General features: G+C 42.1%; 1 long non-coding RNA gene across 1 annotated transcript; it reads left to right on the top strand.

Annotated features, from left to right (window-relative positions):
* The first annotated feature begins 707 nt into the window (after nt 1-707).
* LOC115416459 (uncharacterized) lies at nt 708-6,862 on the top strand. Its single transcript, XR_003934984.1, has 3 exons — nt 708-719; nt 2,889-2,891; nt 6,637-6,862. It is a non-coding gene; the product is annotated as an uncharacterized LOC115416459 (long non-coding RNA).
* The last annotated feature ends 18,981 nt before the right edge of the window (nt 6,863-25,843 follow it).

Here is a 25,843-nt window from a genome sequence, read left to right as displayed (position 1 = left end):
AACAGATGGGATTAGTGGTTTGTACTGTGGCTGTTTTGGTCTAAAAACAAAGCTAAGCTAAAAGAGCTAAGGCTAACAGGGCTAAGCTAACAGCTATAATATAAACTATCAGCAGATGCAGAACATGAACATTATAGACACTGTTATTTTGACTATCAAAATAAGCATCTATGAGGTTTAGTTTGAGGAAGAAAACTGGATGAAACCATAAATCAAATGTGGTTAAACAATGACATTTATTCTTTATTCAGTGACTGATTCAGTGTGTGGACACAGAGCTGACTCATCGGTGGTTTTGGTCCTAAGTGTACCTTTCAATATTACACCCACCTCCTTAAATAAATTGAAACTGAATTGAGGAAGTGCCTTTTTTCTTTATTTGAGTCAAACAGGAAGGACTCTACATTAATGGTCTTACAAATTAGGGATGCACCGATACCCGATACTGGTGTTGATGCATCCTTAGTCCAAACCCTCTGGGTGTGCTCGTCTCTAAATAGACTGACTTGAATATTGGCCTTTTTTAAACTTGCTTTCAGATGGAACCATAAACCTTTTAAACCTATGTAACCTGACCTGCGATGTCCAAATGAGTTTGAAAAGGATTTAATGTGACATTAAAATGATGTCACGCAGAAGTCTGAGCACTGTACATTGAACACCATGATGTTGAGGACCTTTACAATAACCTAGACACAATTCATGGTGTTACGTAACCTGTCTCATTAGAACATGTTGTTCTCTGTTACTCCTTTGTGGCTACGTGGAAGCCCAGAGGCTAAAAAGAGGCAGATTTTTACAGATCCCACCTGTCAGTGATCACAATACAGATGAACATAATTTAAAAAGACGTGAGTGATGATGTGATCACAGATATGACACATGTATGGAGTTTATTCTGAGGGCTGTTGACCTGTGTGTCAGTGCACACAAAAACGACAAACTCAACCACAGACCATCTCTTACGCTTCTGCTTTTAATATCAGTTTGCAAACGTCCACCTGCTTGTGTCCAGTGTGGTGAAGGTGCCTTTCAGCATCAGTATTAAATATTATTTACAGGACCTGTGTGGTGAAGGAACACCAGTCGTTCGTCACTAAGGGCTGGTGTGCACTCCCAGACCCACCAGAACACAGCATGAAACAAGATGCACATTATGGATACAGAGCTGGAGGAAGTCAGGGCTCTGGTCCTCTGCCAGCTAAAAGGGTGGTGTAGTAGTCTGCCAAGAAAAAAGAAGGATTACATAAATAAACATCAGGGACATACCTGAATACAAGATGAATATAGCTAACCTTCTGACTCCTATAAAACCACCAGCAACATACTGCAATAAGCAAACATATCTGTGATACTAAGAAGAAGAATGTGCACTGATGGGGATGTTTGTGGTCCTGATGAAATGGTGCACAGTTCAAATGGAAACAGTGGAATCTGCTGCATCTGATCTCCTTCCTGTGGTGGCTGACCTTTGACCCCTAACCCCAACCACATAGACTCAGTTTGAGGAATGCATTTGAGTTACTGTGGTGTCACCCATTTGATGGTGAACTGTTGTTTTGAAGCTGTTGCCATGTATATTTTTGTAGAGAGAAGTGACCATATATGGACAAAGAGTTGACACTACAGGTGTCATGGGTGGCTAATGCTAAATGCTACCTTCGCGACTGTTAGCTTACTTTAACCAGGAAAACTTCATCAAATATTAGCACGAGTCCAGATTTTGTTATTGACCAGAAAACACTGAAAATATGTGTGAGGTCACAACAATGTTGACCTTTGACCTTTGATCACCATAACATAAATCAGTGCATTTTAAGTTGAAATGCCCTTTGTGTTAAATTGGAAAAAAGTCCCTTTAAATATTCCTGAGATACAGGCCGTTTTCTCAGTATGTGTTCTTGTCTGTTCTTTTGTTCTCGTGAAACGTCATCAGTTGTGGCCCAAGTTCTGTTCCAGTTGCAAGTTCTCAAGTTGTTCTGGTCTGCTAGTTTAAACCAAGGATGCACTGGTTGGTGACTCCTGTAGACTAGGCTGGGAAAGAATTCACAACATACAGTTCGTGTCGGCCCGGCCATGAGCAAGGCAGCTGTGCCCATCTGAACCGACGACATGTATGACAGTTTAGAGAAATATACAAAATGTATAAATGACATGTAAATATACAGACAAATGTATAAATGTGTAAATACATTCTGGAACAGATGGAGTAAATACAGCAGAGACAGGGTCAAAGGTCACCAGGACCAGGGTCAGGGTTAAAGGTCACCAGGACCAGCCGTTCAGTTACAGATAGACTTAGGTTCTTAGGAAGTCCGTTGTCTGAGACCGTTCTGCACCAGACTATCGTCTGCGTTGTTGTATTTGAAAACGTCAATATGAAGGGTTGAGAATGGACCAACATGAGATCACAGTGAACTTTGACAAAAACTGATTTCATCATTCTAATGACATGACATATTACCTTTATACTTTCATACATTATCCTATCACTTATGTCAGTATAATATTTTAGACCTTCCTGTCCTTTCCTCATCAGTTATCAAAGGACACGGTGTCTTCAAAAACTGAACACTCCAGTTTTTCTACATTTCAACTGTATATATGCTGAAAACAGAGCAACAGTCCTGGTAAATGACAGAATGCATCTCAGGTGTTCACTTAAAAAAAGGATCATCCAGTCTTTTCTGTACTGAAATATGACCCCCCCACCCCTCCTCCATTTTGCAGCTGCTCACAGTGGTATCTCCTGTTCAGGTTCTGTCCTCAGGTCCAGCCTGTTGTTTGGTCATCCTGCCTCCCTTTGTACCATCTATGTAAATATCTGTGTCCCTCTGCAGTCCTCCTGAAGTGTTGGAATACCCAGAGTGTAAAAGCCGTAGACTCAGCTGGTGTATTTACTGAGGCGGAGTGCACAGCCAGTCCTGGGTGGGACAGGGTGGGACACGTCTGAGGAAAAACAAGCATTGTCTAGAGTGGACGCTGCTGTCACACGATGCTGCTGTCATGTGACGCTGCCATCCCCAGTGGAACTGAAATGTGCAGCTGATGTGGAAACTTAACGGCCTCGGTGGGTTTGATAGATACAGATCATACTTTAACACTTAAGCCTGAGTATTTTTATCATTTCATTGAAGAAAAGGTCAAAGGTCAATGAGGAACACCCAGCTTTTGGAGTTAATGGTCACATTTAAATCCAATTCCTCTGTGTTGATTCCACATTAATCTGTGACTTTACATTCAAATATCTGCTGTTATGAATGTTTACCAAATGAAGCAGCATTTGCTGGCAATGTTTGTTTAATACAGTTAATTAAAACTGCACAATTAATTGAATTCTAATCATAATATAACTTTATAATTGCAAAAGGCTGCAATTTATGGGTGATTTACTTGTAGAAATGGAAACAAATGAATTTAAATATCTGTTATTTATTGATATTTTTACTATGCAGAGGCACTGTGAATAAGATTTTTGTTTACAAATCCTGCAGCTTTGAAATTAATAATTAATCAGTTAATATTTCTTTGAAGTTGGTAAGCAGCTCAAATGGGAAGCTGAAGTCCCGCCCCTTCTGGTGTGTCCAATGGGACTGAACTTCAGAAAACATGGTTTGATAGTTAATGGAGACAAATAATCTGTTAATTATCTGTTTTATTTATTTGAGTTGTTTCAACACAAGAAGAAGGAGAAGAAGAAGAACAAGAAGAAGGGATCAGTCCATTGTTTGTCAAAGGGTTTTCAGTTCCTTAGTCTGCTACAGCTGTAAGACCCAGAAGAAGATCCACACCAAGAGGAAGATCCAGACCAAGAGGAAGATCCAGACCAAGAGGAAGATCCAGACCCAGAGGAAAGTCCAGACCAAGAGGAAGATCCAGACCAAGAGGAAGATCCAGACCCAGAGGAAAGTCCAGACCAAGAGGAAGATCCAGACCAAGAGGAAGATCCATACCCAGAAGAAGGTCCAGACCAAGAGGAAGATCCAAACCCAGAGGAAGGTCCAGACCCAGAAGAAGATCCAGACCCAGAGGAAGATCCAGACCCAGAAGAAGATCCAGACCAAGAGGAAGATCCAGACCAAGAGGAAGATCCAGACCAAGAGGAAGGTCCAGACCAAGAGGAAGATCCAAACCCAGAGGAAGGTCCAGACCCAGAGGAAGATCCAGACCCAGAAAAAGATCCAGACCCAGATCCAGATCCAGTGGTTGTTTTGTCCATTTTGTTCCGACAGCAGCCGAAGAGGGACATTCAAAAACACAAACGTCCAAACAGCTGTTTGTGGTTTAATGTCCCAGAACAGTGACCAATCAGCACCAAAGTAGGTGTGGACATCTGTAGCCACGCCACATTCACCTCTGCTAAACCCCACCCCCAGTTTAATGGCTGTTGTCCTCGTTCAGCCTTGTCCTCCTCATAGGGACACATTATAGAGACAAAGCTGAACGGAGCTGAATGTGTGAAAATAGCGGTCGATCATCACCAAATTCTGTCTGTGACGTAAAAAGAAGTGAAAAGCCTTGGACTATTGTCCATTTGAAGCAGACAGAGGCTTTAGGTTCTGGAGAAGCATTTATTGGACTATTAACGGAGTTTAACACATACTGGAAACAAGAAGAAAATAACTGGAACTATGGGAACTATTGGGGTTTGGGATCGATATCAGTTATGACAAACAGGAAGTTATGGGTTCTACAAACCAATGATCGGTCATCCATAATTAACAGATGAAAATAAGTGTAGTTGTGTTCATGTTGGAGCTGCAGAGACAACTACCACAACTCAGATGAGATTTTGGACAGAGGCATTAACAGTGACATCACTTCCATGACTTTGGATCATGTATGTTGACAGTCCAATATGGACTGTTGTTTTTTTTTTAAACATCATGTGTAAATAATGTCATAAGTCAAACTGGATTCAAAATGGCAGGTCTGTTGCCACTGTTTCTAATGCAGTTTTTAATGAAATAAGAACCATGGGAAATAAACCCGGGAAGGGCGGGACTTCAGCTCAGTTGGTTCAATCTGTGATCACATGCTCTGATGACGAACTGGACACCAGCCACTGTAATGGTCAGACTAGTGGTGGACACTATGGACGTTATTGACACTAGCTTTGACCTTTGTCCCTTGGACTCGTGTTGACATCAGTCAAATGTGAGGGAGTGAAGTGGACCAGAACCCCTGACTGTGTCCACACACCTCCTCTGATCACAGCCTTATTTACAGTCATGTCCTACAGCCTGTGATTGATGGCAGCCATCTCATTAACGCCACAGCAGTCCAAGGCCTCCGAACATGTCTGATCAGCACGTCCTCCCCCTGTCAGACTGTGGCACTGCAATTAACTGTGTCCTGGATCCTACTGTACCGGGTGGAAATAGAAACGGACCGTACCCAAGCCCAGACGCTTAACTGTTGATAATGAGTCATAAAAGCAGCAAAGAAAATGTAAAGAGGCAAGCGGTGAGCGGGGTAAAGGAGAGAGGGTCGGAGGAGGACTGGCTATGATGTGAATGATTTATTAGTGTAGCTGGACACTTAATAATTACTTAACACACACACACATAGATCACCCTTACAGTATTTCTGTCAGGGCACGGCGCAAGAATGGAAATGATATGTGATTGATGCCAGGAAGCATAGGCTGGGCCCAGGGGGGAGCAGAGCAAGGTCTTACTTATAAAAACATCAATCAGGGTGCATGGTCTGTGAAGCCACGGTCTGTGAAACACCACAGGTCCACACCCCCACCCCTCACACTGTGAACCAGACCTGCCTCAGAGGGAACTGGGCTTCCGTCGGTCCGTTAATGAAGACACTGATGTGGTGCACGGACGCTACATGCAGGACAAACACATCACGGTGCTGTCATCTTTGCAAACCGGAGCACAACCTTGACTGTTTATGAAGCCTGCAAACAAACAAGCACGGCATGGAGTCGGCCATACATACGGCAGCCGCCAGCGCTTCTGACACAACCGGCACGGCACACGTCTGATTGAAATGCACTGGAAAGTAGATGTAGAATTGGTGACATATTGTGCTGCTGTGCTCTGTTCTCAGTCCACTTTAGTTTCAGTCGATTCACAAACAAAATATAAGGGAAACACACAAGGTAGAAGGAAAGGAATGGCATTTGAACACACAGATGGTTCAGGATTATCAAAACTAAACATCTAACCAACTAAAACCATCGGTGACTTCAGAGTCCTCGTCAGCCATGACAGTAAACAGACAACACACCTGATCCACCACTAGATCCACCAAGGGCACTTTCAATATGAGCCAGTGTTTTTTTTTTTTTTTTTCTGCACACAAGAATCATTTTCATTTAATTCAGGTGGAATTGATGCTAACTTAGCACTTCTGCTGCTAGTTTTAGCAAGTTTTTAGACCCTAGCAACTTTAATATTCGGAAAGCTACTAGGAACCATTTAATCTACTTTTTTTTTTTGAGCTAATGTTGAATACAGCATTATTCAGCTGTTGACAGTTAGACTGAAGAGCCGGCAGAAGAAAAGCAGACTGAGGTATGAAATACCCAGTGTTTTTGTTATGGATGACCGATCATTGGTTTGTAGAACCCATAACTTCCTGTTTGTCATAACTGATATCGATCCCAAACCCCAATAGTTCCCATAGTTCCAGTTGTTTTCTTCTTGTTTCCAGTCAGTGTTAAACTCCGTTAATAGTCCAATAAATGCTTCTCCAGAACCTAAAGCCTCTGTCTGCTTCAAATGGACAATAGTCCAAGGGTTTTCACTTCTTTTTACGTCACAGACAGAATTTGGTGATGATCGACCGCTATTTTCACACATTCAGCTCCGTTCAGCTTTGTCTCTATAATGTGTCCCTATGAGGAGGACAACAACCATTAAACTGGGGGTGGGGTTTAGCAGAGGTGAATGTGGGCGTGGCTACAGATGTCCACACCTACTTTGGTGCTGATTGGTCACTGTTCTGGGACATTAAACTACGAACAGCTGTTTGGACATTTGTGTTTTTGAATGTCCCTCTTCGGCTGCTGTCGGAACAAAACGGACAAAACAACCACTGGATCTGGATCTGGGTCTGGATCTTTTTCTGGGTCTGGGTCTGGATCTTCCTATGGGTCTGGACCTTCCTCTGGGTTTGGATCTTCCTCTTGGTCTGGATCTTCTTCTAGGTCTGGATCTTCCTCTTGGTCTGGATCTTCCTCCTGGTCTGGACCTTCTTCTGGGTCTGGATCTTCCTCTTTGATGTTCAGTGTTTTTCTAATGTGCCTCTTCTTCTGCTGCTGTTGGACCTAAACAGACCCACATATGCAGGGTTCCACACCTCCACATAACTGCTGAAGGCCATGAAGATGTTGCTTACTGTAGCCGTCATGCTCATCAACCATCTCATCATCTTTTGAGATGTTGCTTTTCTGACGGACGTAGGTTCTTTGCTCTTATATTGAATCTTCATGCTTTATTACGACATGAGTCTCTGGAATTTCTTCCTAAAGCACTTTTAAAAGGTATTGTCTCCACGTACCCTCCATAGTCCTCAAACAGGAAACAGGGTGAATAGATGCGCAGCAGAAATAAGAAATGTCACAAAAGACTACAAATCACACAGAAGTCGATTCACATGAGACTAATATTAAAATGGATCAGAGGAATATTTACTAAATAAATGATAGATGTGGCTGATTTGTACAAGATGAAGATCCTAGACAAATTCCACAGTTATTATAAAGGACCATATGTCAGCAGGTCCTAGTTCCTTCTAAATGGGGCCTAAGTCTGGGTTCCCTATCAACAGTATGTCAGTGGGATCCTTTAAAAGCCACAAGTCGTCCATATGATTGTCCTACATTAAGGCCTTAATTATCCTTAAATCTGATGCTCAAAGGTCTTAGATATCATGAATGCTAGACTCGATTTGGAAATCTTTGTACAGAATGAATCAAATGTGTAATTAGTATTTAAGATGGTAAATGTGAAAGACGTCTTGAATGTCTTAAAGTCCTAAATATGTCTTCCTTAAACCTGCAGATACCCTCTACCAAACCAAGGGTCTTAGTGTCTGCAGGTCTTTTTGCATCTCATCTGCTTCTGGATGTTCTATTATGGTTCATATAATTACAGTCCCCTCTCACTATCGTACACAAACGTCAGTATTTCAGTTTGTACAACATCAATAACTCATATCCAGTGTTGTGGCTCGACAGTGTTTGAATCAGCTGCCCGTGTTTGTGGAGTGACACCAAACCAGACCTGGTCAGACTGACATCCAGCTCGGTCTTAGTTTGTCATTTGGAAGAAGAACTAACCGCAGCCGTAGAAAGTCATGAAAGCTTTCTGTTTTGTGATTCTTGGTCCAACTGTTTACCCGGCAGTATTCTGCTCATTATTTTTACCTTCACAAAGGTCATTTGTCAAACCCCTTTTAATTGGGTTATTTTTCATGGGACAAACACAGCCCTCTGGAGACTATTTTATTGAAAATGTTGATAAGCACCTGATTGTTCCTGCTCCTGTCATTTGCATTATGTTCCAACCAGTGCCACTGTTGAGGTGAAGCTCTGAAAACATTCCCATTTTCACCGTTAGATGTGCATTTAAATGAAAATGGCATTTGTATATACGACAACAATACAGCAGTACTATTGCATCACAGTGTTATCCACATTTTAGCACAAGTCACAGGTTTTTTTTTCCAGCTGTAAGGACATTTTGTGAAGTTATTTCTAATTATTTGTTTTCTCTTTGTCTGTTCTGGCCATTTCTTGTGAGAGTTGGTTGAAGGAAATGTGAAAACACTTGGCTTTTCCCCCGCTGCCTATTTGCATTGCATTATAGTGCAGGTGCAGCGGCTAGGGAAGGGTCTGGAACCATGCTAATGAACAACCTTGTTTTAATTAACTTCAAGTTAAAATGGCGTGAAATTGAAAATGATTATTGCCAAAGTAAACATGCCTAATTAGGATATAAGGAGTGTAAGTAAATTATTTGATAACTATTGTTTATTTGGAGCTGTGCTTCACCTGGTTTGGGTGAGAAATTAATCTGCACGGTGCAAAATGAATATGTGTTAGCTGACAGTAATAGGAATAGTGGTAAAGGAATGATCTGGTTGTTTACTGCTAATAATGATAACAATATTAATAATAATAATTATAATAATTATGCTAATAATAATAATAATAATAATAATGATAATAATGATAATAAGGCTTTCACATCACCTAACGTAAGTATTTGTCCTGTCTTTATATGGATGCTTCTGTTGCCTGTACATTATCTGCAAAAGCAAAGGAGATAAAATAAACCATTCTCTAAGTCTATTAAATATTACTGTGGTTTGTTAATTGCCTTCACTGCGGATGACAGAATATGTCCATTAATCTGTCCATTTTCTCTGCCTTTATATATATCTTATAGGCTTTTTATTTATTTTTTGTCTTTTTCTTCTTAACTAAAAGGCTAAATACTAAGCAGCTTATTCGGAGTTTGTCCCATTACCTGCACTAAACAATACTTTTATATTTCAATCAGTGCAGCTCAGCAGAACAGATTGAGAGGCTGGCACTTCCAGGAAGGATTGTGCCAAGCAGTGATGAATGAGCCTGTCAGATTAGGGACAATGTGATCATGTCTGTTGACTCCAGCTTTAATTTCACTGATCACATCATGAGCGACGATGCATGTCCACACATATGCTCACTCATTACGTGTCCTCATTGCGTTGCAGGATTTCCATTGTCACCTGTGATTTGTTTCTGGCAGCTCTTGTTAATATTGACCATCAAACCCCAGAGTAATACACACAAAACATGGAATAGAATAGATTTAGTTTAGTAAATATTAAGTAAATAATGGTCCTTATCATTTAGCAACGGCTACTGCCACAGTACTGAGGCACTAAATATGGGTTTGTCTATGACCACAGAGCCAATCAGATGTTAGCATTTGAACCAGAGCCAGTCATGGATACTGTTCCGTGAACTCGTTAACCTCTTTTTGCCACAGTACTGTGGTCATATATGACGTATTGTTGTAAATGTTGTTTTATGGTGTTCTTGGCTCTGTGCAGTCAGTGAGGCTGGAGAAGGGGGGCGGAGCTACAGGTTACTGAAGAAGTGTGCCATGTGGCTTCTCGGTTTGGTGTCAGTTCTATGTATTGAGTGCTGTGCTCTGAATTCAGCTGATTTATATTAATGTTGGATTTACTGACTGGTGTCCTTGGCTCCATGCCCCCCCCCCCCCCCCCCGTTTCAAAATCTGCAGAAAGAAAATGCTGCTTTAACCATGAGTCGAAGCTGAGTCTTCCAGGTCGCAGTCCAAAGCGTACTTTAGGTCTGACCGATTTGCCTTGGTACTTTTCAGGATGTGACAGGTTAGCAGTCTACACATGAAATGACGAGGGCGCTGATTGGCTCTGTGGTAATAGACACACCCATATTTGGTGCCACAGTATTGTGTCAGCACCACTTCTTTATTATTTGAAGGGTTTGTGTGTAATTCTAGTCTGAAGTACACAGCAGAGCTTCAGACAAACCTCTGCTTCTACTGGATCAAATGAAAAACCTGTGAATAAACACATCCAGGGTTTCCTCAACCCTTAAACAGACCTGTCACAACTATTACATTAATGTTTCATTGCACTTATGTTACAAAAAGAAGTGATTCTTTTGCATAATAATGATAAACATCTCCATTCATCTGCATAAAAACTCAAAGTAACATCAGTTTTTATAATTATTTTATTTTATATTTTATAAATATTTCTGCGTTGTTCCCCACTGTTTGACTGGTTCTTTTAATGAAACTGTTGTGCCCTGTTCTTCTGAGTTCAGTGGAGACTTAGAACCACAGCAGGGATGCAGCGATTATGCGGTTTCACAATTAACCACGATTAAAGACATCACGGTTAATTAAGCGTAAAGGCTCTGCAACATCATGTTTCTGTTGTCACTCTCAAAAACAGGCAGATTATGATGGACATGTAGGTGCAACTTGTACGGAGTGAAAACAAAGTTCTCCCAGCGGCGCACCGCTGTACAGTGGCATAACCTACTGAACTACGGAAGAGGGAACCAGGAGACGGACTTAGTTTCCACTAAATAAGTGTTGGTTTGTGTTCCATTGAACTGTTTCAGACTAAAACAGACGTCCTTAACAGGTGAACAGAATGAGGCCGAACACCTCTTGACCACTCCTCTACACTGACCGATCCCCAGGACCGTCTAGTACCAGGCTGGTGGTCATGTGGTCAGGTCATGGGTTTGTGGAGGACAAAGGTTTAGTTCTCTGTTTTTCTAAAAGCCAAGATGCAGGAAGCTTTTGGACAAACATTAAAAGTTATGAATGGTTAATTAATTAGTCATGTGATCACATTCTGCACACCCCTGGTCTTGTTTAGCATTAGCTACCATCAGTGGTGCTATGAATTTAGCAGCATAGATAATATTTCTTTCAGTTATTTGTGTGATGACTTCCTGTCAACTCAAATGCCAGTATCATGACAGCCCCAGGCTTTGGTGCACTCTGGTTCTAATTTTCCCCTAAGCTGATGGAACATTTGGGTGTACCAGTGGGGAAAGAAAATGTTTTGTTTTTCCAATAAAAGTCTGAAATTCCACATTATTTTGGACTATTATTATTGCCATATGTGGGAACAAAATTGGAAAAAACTAGAGCAGATAAAAAGTACACTGCATCCAAAAAGTTAAAAAGGAAACCTGTTAAATAAGTCCACTCGGGACTGACTAAAAACCATGATTATTGTGGTTTTGGTGGTGCCCAAAATAGCTTTTGTGCTGCACCTAAGATAATACTAATAATGGTGGAGAAACCCCTGACCTGTGGACATAATACCATGGGAGTGTCTGTTCTGTTCTGATTACAACCTGCAGCAGTGATTAACATCAGATTAATTGTCCAAGTGGGCTGTGATGTGAACATTTATGGCTCCATGAACTATAGACCAAGCATTAACTCGCTGTGATTTAAAGCCCACACTTCATCCAACTACAGTTTGTGAATTGTATCTAAATCACAGTAAATTTAAGATGAGTGGATCAATGAAAGCCAGTAGAGCTGAGGTGGCCTCCTGCCGTTCTCTGACCTGAGCCAGGGTCGACCTGGGTGGTGTAGACGGGCTTTTAGTGTAAATACAGTAAACGTCCAGAGTTTAGACACTTCAGTCAAAGGTGATGACAGGAGCTTCGTATGAAAAGGTTTCAGTCACTGTTTGGATCATCAGCTGTGACATTAGTCTTATCAGCACCACTTCCTGTGATTGGACCAACTCATGAACACAAACAATAAAAGATAAGAGGAGGAGAGAAGGCCACACCCCAGCTGAAGACCTTTAGGTTCAATTAGATTCAGGACTGTATGATATGAGCAGAAACAGACACTGATTCTACGGTTGAACAGGGGGTCCAGTCTTCAGACCGTTGAGCTGAAGAACGCACATGAAGGAAGGTTTTCAGGTGTGTGATATTGAACTTTTGAAAGCTTCCCTGTGGTCACTGCTGAAACACCCAAGGCCCTCTTTAACCCTTTCATGTCTGACGTCCACATGTGGACCCATAGTTGAACGGACGTTCCAAAGGTTCTAAAGGTAAACCACATAGGTTCATTCTGTACAGACCCTCAGACAGACAATGAACTAAAGGATCCTCTGAGTTAGAGAATGTGGACTGATCTGGGATCTGCTACAGTTCACATGTCTGCCACTGATGGACATGTGCCAAATGTTCCAGGAACATCTGTCAAAAACTTCCACTCCAGGAGGCGGAGCCAAATGAAACAAATATGAGTGTGTAGAGGGACACGTGTTGAACAAACATCTGCTTTAAAAATGACATTGGATGTAAAACATAACTTATACCCACTGCAAACCAAGTGTCCACATGTGGACACCATGGATCCGAGGAGTCCAAATGGGGCGGAACTGTGATGATGCTAGTTTTATTTGAACTGTTGAACTGATTATTGTTTTATACCCACAGATATTGACATTTATCAGATATATGAAGATGCCTTAACCATATAAATGACACATTTAGTCTATTTTTAGACCTGTATTGGTTGTATACACACCTGATGAAAATTTGAAGACCAGTTGAAAAATTGCATGAATTTACAAAAATCCAAATGGGTGTTCGTGCATCCAGCCTCAGCAGTGATGGTGCGTTCACAGAGGCCTTTACAACTCCCTGGAAACGTAGATCACATGTCAAATTAACATAGATTATGAAGGTCTATGATTATCCTGACTGAGTGCAATCAGTAGCAGAACAAAACATTTCTTTTTGCATTTTGTGTCATTAGAGGCTGGAACTGAGCAGCACAAGCTCCGTTTGTGTGTTTTTAACCCCTCCATTCCCACTGGATCACTGACAGTCCACTCCCCATTTTTTATTCAATACGTTAAAGTTTGTACAATAAAACATTTGTCAATAAAGGCATGCTATACCTCCACAGATTATCCACAGTTGAGTCACTCCAAACTATACTTAGTGAATAAATGACCTGGAAGCTGATGGTGTATGTAGTTCAGGTTGTATTTTAGCCACTTTCTAAAATGTTCTGATGAATATTGGCTCTTTTTCATCAGTATCTGTTACATCCTTAAATAGATGCTCAATTAACTCTGCAGTTTTTGTATCACAGGGTTTTTTTATTGGATGGTTTGTAATTCATAGATCCAAGGATGAAGTGGTTGGATTGCGGCGGTCAAAGGTTGCGATGTTTTGTATCCTCGAACAAACATATGTTTGGCCGTAACTACTAGCAATTAAGAGAATGTAATGAACAGATTATAACGCAAGGACAGTGAATGCATCAGACTGAACAGATGCTCATGGTTCTTATTTTATACATAAAGGCTGTTCTAAAACTTCTAATGAAACAGAAATGATGGTAATGACGTGTCCCAGGGTCTACCTTAAGTGCTCTTTACTCTCAGCTGAAAATAATGAACGATAATTGTGTTGAAATAATTTGTCCTACAAGGTTGAAAAATAGGATTTGGACTAGAGTGTTTGTTTGTCAGAGGGAAGGCCGAATGAATCTTTTTTTTTTTTTTTTGTTATCAGCGCACAAGTACACTTATGTGATTTCTTTATATCTGGATGCATTATTATTGCCACCAAACTCTATATGAACGGAGTAAAAAAGGCTTTTACCACAGAAAAAAATGAGTAAAACAAAGAGCAGGCAGCACTTTAAAGACAAGATGAGGACAATACACAGATAAAGAGACACAACAAGGTGGATTAGACTGATAATACCTTTAAAAGAGGTTTGATTCACAGAAAATTGTGCTGGTGTTCTGTCACTGTTTGACGCTGACCTGGCAGCTCGCCCAAATTAGTCCGTCCACAGCTTTTCCCGGTCAGTGTAAAGCACGCACATCCTTTTAGTATCACTGCAATTAGTGACTTCCTTCTCGGAGTAAGTCGGGGTTGACTGTGTGCACTCTCTCCACAAGACTTGTACATCTGGTCCTCACAACATAAGCACATTCCAATCCCCAGCTGCTGGAAAATGCAGCAGTCTTGGCTAATTATTATCTCCACTAGTTGACTTTTGCTACAGTTGCAAACAAAAGTGAGCCAGAAACAGTGTAAGAGATGCAGTAATTGGATAACATTTGACCTTTGAGCTCTTTGGTGTACTGACATAAAAATTAAAGCGTGGTAGAGACTATGTTAAGTAAAACATTGCATTTGCAATTTACTGAAAGCTAATAATCAGTATGTGGATGAAAAACTGTGTGACCGTAAACAGAAGCTGCTAATAAGAGGTGTTTGGACCAAAACCTGAATCTGGCTTCGACTTTGATCCCCTGAATCCAACCTGTGGTTTGGATCGCATACGTTTGTAAACTCTTCCATGGTTTATCAGGGCCTGGGATTATGATTCGTTTCTGGAACTCTTTGTGCATAATGGTGTTGTGCTGCTGCTCACATGTAAAATGACATTTATGTTTGTTCTTTGAATTAAATCAAGGAACACTGCAGTCGCCTCATTCGTCCACATATCATTATTTGCTCGTTTCCCTTTTCCCCTTAAAAAAACAACTTTTTTTTGCAGTATTTTGAGTTTGTTGAAAAACCTTGGTGCTTTCATTCAGTCTTTTTTTTCTTATTTTTTGAACTTGAAAATACAGCTGGACAGAAACTTAAGCCTATAAACCAGATGCATCTGCATCACAGTACGGTTTCATTTGCTCTGGAGGGTTCGTCCGGTACTTGGGGCTTGGTGATTGGCCTAAAACATCATGTGACAATCTTTTGAGGTAGAATCCACGATCTGAATCAGTGTTTTTTTACTCTTGTAAAATGTAAGTGAATTACAAACAAACTATATGTTTTCCAATAGTTTTCTCTAGTGTCTGGGGACTTGCATGAATTCTTGGTCATTATTTCTTCAGCTACATGTTACATAAACTCTGAAAGTTTTTGCGGACCGATGCTACAGTGTCGCCATAAACAGACTTAACTAGCCTAGCTAACTGTGCTGCCAACATTAGTACTATAAATACAGGGTGTCCCATAAGTCTCCATACATAGGAGACATAATACATTCCATACATATATGGTTCTAACATGTATTTCTTTATATTTCTTCTTTATAGTTCTTCAGCAGTGGAGGACATGCACTGAAATGTGTTCCCGACAAAATGGCAGTCATATAGAGCATATTATATAAATAAAAATGGTTTATGTCAAGAAACGTTTATTTTTCCTATGTATGGAGACTAATGGGACACCCTGTAGTATGGGTAGTCCAGTGCAATCTGTGAAATTCTGTAATTACACCAAACAAAAGTGGGTTTGGACAGTGCTGCTGATGATCTGTGTGATTCCTCTGGAAAGTGGATCATACAACAAATTAAAGTCCGTAATGACCCAGGATGGAGACGTTACTCAGACCTACTGGTACTTCTACAGTAAAACAGATTTTAAGAGCAGCCACAACCATTTCAAAGAAAGGACTATTTCTTTATCTGGAGCCATTACACATCTGGCATTTTCAACATTTTCTGTGGGGTTCCACAGGGGTTGGTTCCTGGTCCACTGCTCTTCAGTCTATACATGTAACTATCCCACAGAAATGCACATAAAACTCCAATTTATTTTTACAACTAAACAAAGAAAAATAAAGAAAAAAACGTCATCCAAAAACACAAAACCAGGAGTTTAAGTTGTGATCTCATTCCCTGGTCCACAGTGACCTTGTAGGAAGCCTAGATGATTCACCTCTAAAGGTTCACCGTCATTATGAAGTCTGCCTCCCTCTATCTAAAAGCATTTCCAAATGTAGTGTCCTCTTATCCAGTCTGACTCTCAAACATTGGATCCAGTGTTCAGCTGTGGTAGATTAGATTGACAGGTCTGTAGGCAGGAGGTATCTAGAGGACTACCTGCACATTATCAGGGCGGCTCTGGCTTCTGCTACATTCTCAAACTGCTCAAAATGGTTTATCTCCCAGTGCATTTGTGACTGTAGCTCCACCACGTCCCTCAGATCATCAGCTGAATGTCTTTTGGATGAACCTCCAATCAAAACAAAACCAAGTGTGCCTTCAGTCACTGCGGTGATACTCTGTGGAACACCAAACTGACTGATGACCTGAGATGTGCTGCACCTGCATCTTCTGTTCAGTCTGCCTTCTGTAGTTTGTATTAAAGGTAGAATATGTACTGCATGGGTGGAAGAAAGCTCCTTTTATTTTCCACGTGTTAAATTCAGTGATTTAATGTAAAGCACACTGAATGTACTGGTGTATCAAATGTTGTGGACTCTATGGTCCTTGATGCGTGTCTAAAGGACTTGACACTTCGTCCCCTTAGTTCAGACCGTACTCTTCACTCTTCTTGGCTCTTCTGCAGATCATAGTTAATGTACTTTTTAGTTCCTTGGTAGTGGATACTCCATTTTGGACTCATAGACACATTGACATGGATCTTTTCTGATCAGATGTTTTCTTCCTCCATTTAAAAAAAAAAAAAAGTCCGTCCATTTAACTTTAATTTTACGTAGAAGTGACTCCAAACGGATGCAAAGGCTTGGACAGACCCTTAGTTGTGTTGGACTTGAACCTGTGGATACTTTGGGTAATTCTGGATGTAGATGTACAGACTGTAATCTGTCCTGAAGCTGAGCAGCAATAACAACTTTATCTGTCCAGTTAAATTACCTAAAATAATTGTGGATTTGTCCATAAGCTCGGTCCAGTCCGGTCCGGTCTAGTCCGTCTCCTAAAGGTATGGGCGCTGACCTCCATCTACTGCAGGTCATACACTCATTTACACACCTGGATCTGGTGGTTCAGGTCGGATTCATTACACAAAGCAATAACAGACGTCAACAAAATGGGATGTGACTTTACACACAGATTCACACAAACCAGAGATGAAAAAGTCATCAGTTTGATCATTTGTTTCTAGTTCATTTTAGTAAAGTCTGTAGTATTTAGACCATTTGATGTTGGAAGCAGACAGTTTCCAAAAATGTGTTTATCAGTGATATTGAAAAGGGAGGAGAGCACATATCAGTGTGTATAAATACTTGTGTGTAGACGTGACTTTCATCCACTTGTTCCGTGTAAAAGTGCTGCAGGAGAATGTAGACGTGGGGGGTTAATTACTAACTGAGCAGCGGTCCCCAGGCTGAACTGGTCCTGTGTGAATGTGGCTTTAGAAAAGATCTGAAACAGAACAGCATGTGCAAAGAACATGTGTGGAACCTTTCCACAGGGCTGTATTAACATGTTTACTCTTATAAAGTGGATTGGCTGTTGTTTCAGGGACAGTCTATTCATTTGTCTGTGCAGCTGCTTACACTGGTTCCAAACGTACGTCTGTGGCACACAAGGGAAGAAAACATACAAACCCTCTGAATAAGCCTGGATCCCACAGATGTCCAACTACTGTGAGCAGCATAGAGAGCAGAGCAGGAACTACAGCAGGAACACTGCAGCGTTCATGTGCACATGCATGCAGTGGGTTCCAGACACACAACACATGTGTCAGTTAGGTTCTGATCAGCTGTTCTGCAACTGGGGAAACAAATATGAACAGTTAGAGAAAAGCCCATTCCTCTGGTGTGGACTGTGAATACGAACAGGTTCAGCACCACTGTGGAGTCGGATCCAGGCACTGATGATGGTTTCCAGGTGAACACAGTGGGTCTGAGTCAGTCCAGTCTTGAACACACAGAACCAGGGGTCATGTACCCTGGTCCTCCAGATCTACTATCGTGCATGTTTTATATGTTTCCTCTTCCAGCACACCTGATTCTAATGATCAGCCTATCGTCTGGCTCTGCAGAAGACTGATAAGGACCATCAGGTGGACCTGAAGAGGAAACATCTTAAACATGGATGACAGTAGATCTGGAGGACCAGGGTTGGACAGTGGCTCTGGAGGACCAGGGTTGGACAGTGGCTCTGGAGGACCAGGGCTGGACAGTGGCTCTGGAGGACCAGGGTTGGACAGTGGCTCTGGAGGACCAGGGTTGGACAGTGGCTCTGGAGGACCAGGGTTGGACAGTAGATCTGGAGGACCAGGGTTGGACAGTGGCTCTGGAGGACCAGGGTTGGACAGTGGCTCTGGAGGACCAGGGTTGGACAGTAGATCTGGAGGACCAGGGTTGGACAGTGGCTCTGGAGGACCAGGGCTGGACAGTGGCTCTGGAGGACCAGGGTTGGACAGTGGCTCTGGAGGACCAGGGTTGGACAGTAGATCTGGAGGACCAGGGCTGGACAGTGGCTCTGGAGGACCAGGGCTGGACAGTGGCTCTGGAGGACCAGGGTTGGACAGTGGCTCTGGAGGACCAGGGTTGGACAGTAGATCTGGAGGACCAGGGCTGGACAGTGGCTCTGGAGGATCAGGGTTGGACAGTGGCTCTGGAGGACCAGGGTTGGACAGTAGATCTGGAGGACCAGGGTTGGACAGTGGCTCTGGAGGACCAGGGCTGGACAGTGGCTCTGGAGGACCAGGGTTGGACAGTGGCTCTGGAGGACCAGGGTTGGACAGTGGCTCTGGAGGACCAGGGTTGGACAGTAGATCTGGAGGACCAGGACTGGACAGTGGCTCTGGAGGACCAGGGTTGGACAGTGGCTCTGGAGGACCAGGGTTGGACAGTGGCTCTGGAGGACCAGGGTTGGACAGTAGATCTGGAGGACCAGGGCTGGACAGTGGCTCTGGAGGACCAGGGTTGGACAGTGGCTCTGGAGGACCAGGGTTGGACAGTAGATCTGGAGGACCAGGGTTGGTGACCCCTGACACAGACGGTCCAGAGGCCGTGGACCTCCCATGGCTTTGATGTGGACTCGTCCATTGTGTCACAGTTCAGTGTTCCAGAACCAAAGGTGCTGCTCTGGCCTCGTTCACACTTTAATTAGAGCTAATAGGAGCTGCCTCTGCTTTATAAACCTCATCCATGTTTCTTTGTCGTCCTTGTGGAAAACATCATTTGTGCATTAGAAATAGCATCAATTATTCGGCTCCATTTTCCATTTCTCTGACCTCAGTGTTTCATTCTGTGTTTATTATGACTTTTTTCTTAATTGATTCATTTTTCAACTAATACCGCTGTGAATTATTCTCTAGGTAATTAAACACTGAACGATGGGCTCCCATTTAAGAAAACAGGGTTTGTGGAGGTCAGCCTGTGAAACTGCACTGGAGTTATTTTATTTTAGTTTTTTTTTTGCCCTGCGCTGTTTGATAATCAGTGGAGGTTTTTAGAGCTTAACTTCACGAAGGGCAGATCTGTGTGGAAAAATGCTCCAATTTAAACAAAAGAACAAAGAACTGGCAAAAGCAGGAGGAAAGCTACTCAAGTGTGCAATAAATAGTGACAGAGAGAGACTTTTAATGTTCAGTTTATTTTCAGTGTCATGAAAGACACACTTTAAATTTAGGGACTGATCATGAAAATGGGACTCACAGTGAGCTTCAAGGTAAATGGCACGTTTCCTTTCCAATGTGCAGATGTGTTTATTTAATGGGAAAGTGGGAATGCTGTGACAGGCCTTCTGGGTGTGGAGCGCACAGACGGAAAAGAAGTTTTTAGAATGTCAGTAGTTCAAGTCAAAAGTATCAGTTCAGCTGGAACTCTAGCACATTAAAGTGACAAGTGGACACCGTTCTGTGAAAGTACAGACAAAAGCACAGCTGTGCACCTGCACGTCTGCGTCTAGTGTCCGACACTAAAGCCACTGTTGAAACACACGCTGTCACATTCAGTATTTTACACAACGAACACAGGCCTGGAAGACTGTAAGCGGACATTTCCCGTTGAAAAACAGGGACAGTATTCACGGTGGAACCAAAAAAAGGTCAAAACTCTTTAAAGTTGTACCTCCTGCAGGGTTTGAGTCCAGAGTCATTAAATGCCAGACGCAGATTAACTCCTCGGTATTAACGCTGTGAACTGTGGCTGTGCTGCAGCGCTGCCAGGACATTCACCGGCCCACTCTACTCAGATAAAATCTGCCTCTCTGATGATGATTAAATAGAGTTTTTGGCCTCAATCAGCAAAGCTTTGAGGAATATTTGGACGACCATTTGAAGATGTTTGCACTTTGTCTTAACTGAGTCCTTTACAACAGTTTTTTTATTATGATCCTTTTTTTCACATTCATCAGATGTTGGAGTATACTTTCAAAACTATTTACTTGGATTGAAGGATGAAGTGATCAAAGGTAGAACATAATTTCCATTTATTCCATGTTATTTTGAATGGATTCTAACCTACTTCTGGAACATGAACCGTAAATGGACCTCATGCACTAACCTCAGATCATCTGAAATGTAGACATGAGCCCAGCGGAGGTGGGCGTGGCCACAGTGACTTTGACCTTTGTGGATCTGATCACTTCTCCCTTCAGTCCTCGTGAATGTTTGTGCCAAAGCTGAAAACATCCTTTAAGGTTTTTCTGAGACTCACATTCACAAGATTGGATAGACGTGAAGTCACATGACCTTAACCCTTGGGTACCAAACGTTCCTGGGTTGAGTCCAAACTAATATTGTTCCAAAACTAGCAGCTTCATCTCAGTATCTCAGCTGTTGCTCAGATGAAGCATTAAACCGAATATGGACCGAGTGCACGACGGACAGACTTTCATACAGAAATGTAAGGATGTATTGAAACCAGACCTACAATTCAGAACCTTGTGGAACTGGGATCAATATTTGAACACTAGAGTGGATGTGCATGTTCTCAGAGACAGTCTAAGCACAGCCTTTGAGCTGCTTTGGCCTCAGAACCGGTCAGTTCTGTTACAGCGGAGATGAAAGCCATGACGCCATGCACGTCAACAAATCAATCAGTCAATGAATCAGTCAATCAATACCTTTATTTGTCCCCAATGGTGCAATTGTTGCGCAACAGTGGAAGCAACACACAAGTACACATGCGTCAATCAAATACATTAATACATAAATCTAGTCAATCAGTAAAAGTCCAAATACCTAAACCCTAAAAAGCCTAAAAGTTGTCCCATGTCATTACTGTTGGACTTCTGTGCTGGACATTATTCAACTAATATAGAAACAAAACTGTAGAGAGCGACGACACTTGAAGTTCATAAATCCTTTCAGCTTTAAATGGTGTTTGATGTTTTTTTGTGAGTAGGTGAAGACAGAGGAGCACTTAGAAGACTGTGGATCTGTTCCACACAAACAAGAAGGGGATCAAGGGGGGAGGGGGATACTATATGTTAGGGCTGTGCAATTAATCGAAATTCAATTACGATTTCGATTATTACACGCAACGATTACAAAAATTATGTAATCAAGAAAAAACGATTATTAATTTTGAGTTGTTTTAATTCACGCGCACGCAAACTCCCATGAGCTGCTCTGCCCCGCCCCCCTCTAAGCTACTGCTGCCAGCTAGCCGGCAGGTCCACCCCAAGAGGAAAGTTGGACCTGGCGGTCTGGAAAAATGGGAAGAGAATCACAGCAGAAGTGCTTGGTAAACAAAAAAGGCAAGTCCAATTCAATTGTATGGAATCACTTTGGGTTTGATGAAGAAGACGAAGAGCAAAAACACATCACGTGCAAAAAGTGTTTCGTAGTTGTGTCGGTAACACAAACCTTTTTAACCATCTAAAGTTTAACCACCGCCACCTTTATCGTAATCTTATGAAAAACTAAAACACATAAAAACAACTTCGCCCGCAATGCAGTCTTCAGTCTCTGAATCTCTTTATGCTGCAACTCCCGTATTAACCTGACCTAACCCGTATAACCCTAACGTACGTATTCTAGATGGCTGATGTATACAGAAGGCCTGAACTGAAACCTCACGGCGCGCCACTGAATTTACTGTTTCATACTACATTGAACATACTTAAATTTATAATTTGCACTTTACGTGAGTTTTTTTTTTTATTGCTACAGTTCTATGGCAAGTCTATAGCAGTTTAATTCCAATGCACTATTTATTTACAAAAGGAAACATACTTGAATTTACAGTACACTTACTTGCATTCAAAGATTTTTTTGTTTCATACAAAAGTGAACATACTTTGTTTTAGTGGTTAAAAGCTTTATTTATGTTTAAAGAGTATATTTTACATTGTTTTGCAAGAAAAAAATAAACAACTTTAAGGTTAACAAATAATCGTTTTTAATAATCGTGATTTCAATTATTGCTAAAATAATCGTGATTATTTTTTTTTCTATAATCGATCAGCCCTACTATATGTCCCTTTGTCCAAGTGAACCGGTCCTGGTGACAGTCCAACCAGGTCCACAGAACCACGTATGGATACAGCCATGGACCCTGAAAGGAGACAGAGAGAAGACGAGTACAAGGTAAAGGCCCAGACAACAGCTGCCATGGCTCCAGAACCCCAGAACATGGATAAACCCACGGGTCAACAGCTGCCATGGCTCCAGAACCCCAGAACATGGATAAACCCATGGGTCAAGGGCCCAGTTCTGTAATGGTGCTGGTTCTACAGATGGTCTTTGTTACATTAAACTATAAATTGGTAAATATCCTTTATTTCTCAACCACACAACTGAAAAATTCTCATGAAAATAACATGTGACATGGAAATGAAATGAACATTAAACATCAGTGAAATAAAGTCCAGAGGTGTGATTCCACCTAGTTCTTTCTGTGACACTTAAAGTGGACAACGTAAGTTTAGTCCAACTAATTCAAACTAAATAATGGAGGTTAAATGCAGAATGTGTTGTTGTCATTCTCACTGTGAATATTGTCAATGTCACCAGTTTTTCTTGTGCGGTTTTTCAACCATAATGGCATTTTGAACAGCTCCCCTCAAAGCGATTAGCTCCATACAATAGCAGCTGCTGATGTGTTCCAATCGATGGCAGCAGAAACACAGTGAGGAAACAAATCAATTATTGTTTAAACACAGGCTCTGATGTCCGCGATCGATGGATGAGATGTATTACAAAGCACAGGAGAACCTGGAGGCTCACTGTGGGCTGGTGTGCACCTCAGTCCCACTGAGCGCCGTTGTCATCTGTGAAACGGTTGGAATCAGTGTTTGGGTTCAATTACCACTGAAATAATGTGTGTTTACGTCCACACTGTTGTTTATGGAACGTGTATATGTGACAATATGGGTCTGATTTGAATGGATGGAAAACTAGAATGTTATCATTGTACCTCTGATCAATAATGTGTGTGATAGTGTGTTGACAGACACTCCCATGTCTGTACCTTGGACTGTTTGTGTGGGACTGCAGTGGGTGGAGCACAGACAGGTCAATAAATAAATAAATAAATAAATAAACAGTAAATAAATAAATGTCAGACGCACGTTTGATCTGAAACAGGTTGGACTCGACTGTGAACATCTGTCTGTACTGTGTTTGGAATTAATGACCTGGAGGAGGGACGGTGTCATGGGTTCGGACACATTCAACATATGTTTACATTTACTGTCCGCCTTTAACCCTTAAAGGTCCAAACGTCCACCTTTAACCCTTACATACCCAAACGTCCACCTTTAACCCTTACATACCCAAACGTCCACCTTTAACCCTTACAGACCCAAACGTCCACCTTTAACCCTTACAGACCCAAACGTCCACCTTTAACCCTTACAGACCCAAACGTCCGCCTTTAACCCTTAAAGGTCCAAACGTCCACCTTTAACCCTTACATACCCAAACGTCCATCTTTAACCCTTACAGACCCAAACGTCCACCTTTAACCCTTAAAGACCCAAACGTCCACCTTTAACCCTTACAGACCCAAACGTCCGCCTTTAACCCTTACAGACCCAAACGTCCGCCTTTAACCCTTACAGACCCAAACGTCCGCCTTTAACCCTTACAGACCCAAACGTCCACCTTTAACCCTTACAGACCCAAACGTCCACCTTTAACCCTTAAAGACCCAAACGTCCACCTTTAACCCTTACAGACCCAAACGTCCGCCTTTAACCCTTAAAGACCCAAACGTCCGCCTTTAACCCTTACAGACCCAAACGTCCGCCTTTAACCCTTACAGACCCAAACGTCCGCCTTTAACCCTTAAAGACCCAAACGTCCGCCTTTAACCCTTACAGACCCAAACGTCCGCCTTTAACCCTTACAGACCCAAACGTCCGCCTTTAACCCTTAAACACCCAAACGTCCGCCTTTAACCCTTACAGACCCAAACGTCCGCCTTTAACCCTTACAGACCCAAACGTCCGCCTTTAACCCTTACAGACCCAAACGTCCGCCTTTAACCCTTAAAGACCCAAACGTCCGCCTTTAACCCTTACAGACCCAAACGTCCACCTTTAACCCTTAAACACCCAAACGTCCGCCTTTAACCCTTACAGACCCAAACGTCCACCTTTAACCCTTAAAGACCCAAACGTCCACCTTTAACCCTTACAGACCCAAACGTCCGCCTTTAACCCTTACAGACCCAAACGTCCGCCTTTAACCCTTACAGACCCAAACGTCCGCCTTTAACCCTTACAGACCCAAACGTCCGCCTTTAACCCTTACAGACCCAAACGTCCGCCTTTAACCCTTACAGACCCAAACGTCCGCCTTTAACCCTTAAACACCCAAACGTCCGCCTTTAACCCTTACAGACCCAAACGTCCGCCTTTAACCCTTACAGACCCAAACGTCCGCCTTTAACCCTTAAAGACCCAAACGTCCGCCTTTAACCCTTACAGACCCAAACGTCCACCTTTAACCCTTAAACACCCAAACGTCCGCCTTTAACCCTTACAGACCCAAACGTCCACCTTTAACCCTTAAACACCCAAACGTCCGCCTTTAACCCTTACAGACCCAAACGTCCACCTTTAACCCTTACAGACCCAAACGTCCGCCTTTAACCTAATCCATCTGCTGATCTAAACTGTTTATTTCCTGTTGATCCTCTAATCCTATTAATGCATGTCCATAACTGGTGTCAAATACAGTTCTTCATCTTTTCATGGTCATCAGATTTGACCATATTTGGACGTTCAGAGGCTCCGTAGTTACCGTGGAAACACTGTCATCTTCTCCAACATTGATTCTCCAGTCAAACCCATGCAGTTGGATCAGTGCCAGTGGATGGACACACTGGGTTTATGTTCAGTTCAGGACAGACTGGACTGAAACAGACACTGTTTATTCAGTTGGATCTGTTTCTGATAGAAGAACCGTCAACTTTAATCTGAGCTTTAATGAACATCTACAGGATCAGTGAATTAAATATTTAAAAACAGGTTAAAAACATACCTTTTTTCAAGTGTCTTCTGTTGAGTTGTGTGTGTGTTTTAAATGTGTGTACATATGATTGTTCATGTCCTATACCTGTTGTGAAGCACACTGAGTCTGCCTTGTGTGTGAAATGTA

Source organism: Sphaeramia orbicularis, unplaced genomic scaffold, assembly GCF_902148855.1.
Source record: "Sphaeramia orbicularis unplaced genomic scaffold, fSphaOr1.1, whole genome shotgun sequence".
Classification (NCBI taxonomy): domain Eukaryota; kingdom Metazoa; phylum Chordata; class Actinopteri; order Kurtiformes; family Apogonidae; genus Sphaeramia; species Sphaeramia orbicularis.
This window is presented reverse-complemented; position numbering and strand designations above follow the sequence as displayed.